The sequence below is a fragment of the Miscanthus floridulus genome, chromosome 8 (genome assembly GCF_019320115.1).
Source record: "Miscanthus floridulus cultivar M001 chromosome 8, ASM1932011v1, whole genome shotgun sequence".
Classification (NCBI taxonomy): Eukaryota; Viridiplantae; Streptophyta; class Magnoliopsida; order Poales; family Poaceae; genus Miscanthus; species Miscanthus floridulus.
This window is the reverse complement of record NC_089587.1, coordinates 59,206,199-59,209,171: the sequence shown is the minus strand read 5'-3', so window position 1 is coordinate 59,209,171 and position 2,973 is coordinate 59,206,199. Positions and strand designations below refer to the sequence as shown.

The 2,973-nt window shown below is 48.7% G+C and overlaps 1 pseudogene; it reads right to left on the bottom strand.

The window, feature by feature from the left end:
- Positions 1 to 1,031: 1,031 nt before the first annotated feature.
- LOC136469149 (BTB/POZ and MATH domain-containing protein 1-like) lies at positions 1,032 to 2,478 on the bottom strand (annotated as a pseudogene).
- Between the last annotated feature and the right edge of the window lie 495 nt (positions 2,479 to 2,973).

Below are 2,973 nucleotides of genomic sequence, written 5' to 3'. Positions count from 1 at the left end.
GAAACCCCAAAAGAACAGAATAGGCTCATTGAGCGCTGCCTTATCACCCACCTCGCTTTGCTTAGCAGCATCACTTGGTACTTTGGCAACAGCTTAATTGAGCACAGCATATATACAGTTCCTATTCCATGCTTAAAATCCACACACCAAAGGAGCAAGCAGCAAGAAGAACTCAAAGAAGAAAGTGCCATAGCAGACCATTTGAACAGCTAATAAATCTTATCAAATCAAAGACGCCTGCCGGAGCCCAAATCTGATGGTAGAAATTGTCGTAGATTGCACTAATCTGCAAAAGCTGAAAGGAAAGACGATGCTTTGGTGGGATCAAGATTCAAGAGGTAAGCCAGAAAGCCACCAGCAACCTTTCAAACAGCAATTCACCAAGAGGAAAGGCACATCACCAGCAAGGCAGTTTAGTTAGCTTCTTCCAAACGTCATATATTAAAAAAACGGAGGAAGTACTCAGATTAACTAGGACCACATATAGTTAGACACATGTTAGCTTAGCAAGGAAATGCACATCTTGAAAGCTGTACAGCACAAACTAGGTTCAGGACAGGACAAGCCCAAGAGCTAAAAGAAAACCCCTAAGGAACAAAATAGGCTCATTGAGCACTGCCTTATCACTCACCTCACCTCGTTCAGCAGCAGCACTTGGTACTTTGTCAACAGCTTAATTGAGCACTGCATATATCACTTGGCATCAAATTCATCGAAACTGCACGTCTGCCTATGTCACTTGATTGAAACTTCATAAGACATCATATATCAGTAGGCAGCAACTTCATCGAAACTGCATATCTGCATGTCACTTGGTAGCAACTCCACTTGATATATCTGCGTATATCAGCTGACAGCAACTTCGTGCAGTAATACAAGAAGTATAGCCGAAAGAACAGGCTCATAGTTCATCAAGCACTTTCATATTCTAATATGCTCCAAATTAAAGGATACGAGATAATGCTCACTGCCATTCCAAAACAATAAGGTAACTATATAGTCAAACTTCTGAACTATACATCTCTGGAGATTTAAGCATTATATAACGCCACCCTCCTCGCCATCTCACCAGCAAGCGTTGGGAATTTCTGCAACAGCATGATAAAACCATCTGTGACCACTGCCTTCTTGAAATTTTCCTTCACAGCAAACAACTCCATGCACTTTGTCTTCAACTTTAGACAGCCGTACGTCTCGGCGCAAGCTAAAACAGAAGCAACCGTTTCCGTCGAGACATTTTCACATAGCTTGAGTTCACATATAACCTCGAGATGGTCCAGCGCATATCGGTCAGCTGCGGCAAGCAAATGTATCATCATCTCAACGAGAGGGTGTCCAAGCTCGTCATCTCCAGGCATTCAGGCAAGGCATTCGTGTACATGAACTGGAGCATAATTCTGAATGCCGCAGGCTCTATGTCGTGCAGCGTGATGGATGGCATTGTGGCGTCTGCCATCGGGCCAAAGAGTTCAGCGCTGAAGACCGGCGATCGGGCTGCGAGCACTGCACGGCGAGCAGGGAACACCTCGCCGCCCACGATAAACGACACATCTGTCCCCAAAGCGGAATCCAGTAGGTGGCCCAGATGGCTTGCTAGGTCGGGCTGTGGCGACACAGGCAAGGTGTTGTCAATGTCACTATGTCAGGCACAACTATGATCCCGCACAAAATTGTGACCGTGCCATTTATCACATAGGGTGATTCGAGATCACTTCGCTTCACAAAGCGTTCCCACCCCTCCATGATGCCGTCCTCGGGAGAGTAAACCTCCACGGACCTGATGAGCGCACCTATAGAAAGCGTGCCATCTCTGCCCACCATGGAAGCATCAAAGACTGGCTTTGACATTCTTGGATTTGGTCACCAGCTGCAGGTAGATAGATAAGTGCTCGTTGTGGCCATCTACCTTGTCCCCACGGGGGAAGCAGTAAATCCTCCACAGGTAACCCCCGACGGAGAAGTTCTCGGAGCTCACGGCGTCCCCAATGCCAAGGTGATGGATTTGCACGTAGTCAAACTTGAACTCGAGAAAACCAGAGCCCAACATCCTACTGCTTCGGTACTTCCTAGAAGAATTCCGGTGTAAATAACACCGATCCACAAGCAACAAAACCCTTAATCGTAAGAAAACCTGAAGAAAAGGACGCAAAAAACTCACTCACATTGCAACAAATGGTTGTGGACTTTGGTGGGGGTAGGGTTTTGGTGGGCTTGGTGGTTGCTCTAGGTGCCACCGCCGCGGTGAGCTTAGGACTCCCAAGGAAAGGAGCGGCGTACGCCCTGTCTCCGACAAACCTCTTGCCGCCGCCGGCCGCCGATCGTCGCCTCCGACAAGCCTCCGCAGCTCGCTTCACGGTTTGGTGCTGTGGCGGGAGTGGGGACGGCGGATACAGATGGGCTGATGGCCACCGCGGCGCCGCGGCCTAGTGACGTAAGCCGCCCGCTCAAGTCATGCTGCAGGGAGACTCGTGGGCTCATGGCCCAAACATAGGCCCATCAAAGAGAATAGGCCCACGGTTGCCTTCTTTGCTAAGGATAAGGCCTAAGAGATTATTTTCTTTAATAAGGGCACGTGAGACGGCTAAGTGGGCGTGGCATTAGAGATGGCAGGGGGGAATATCCCATAGGGAATGGCCTAGATGCTAGAAGTTGGATGATGAAGGTGGAGAATATGTAGGGTGCTTCTCTCGGCGGAAGTAATGGCGATGAAAGGTGTTGGTAGTTGGGGCATTACTCATCAATAGTCATGAAGAACGTGGACCGCCGGTTCGACCAAACGTTGTTTAAACAACCGGTGGCCATAACAGGTATCAGCAGCTCAACGTATAATACGGCGGCAAAAAGAACCCAAACATCACTGCCTGATCCAACGGCCACCTGTCGGTGATACAACTTTTCTCAGCTAGTTTGATTGTACTCCAGGCCCCAGCCGCCCCTCTAACCGTCAGTGAAACAGTTTTAGCGCCGGTTATT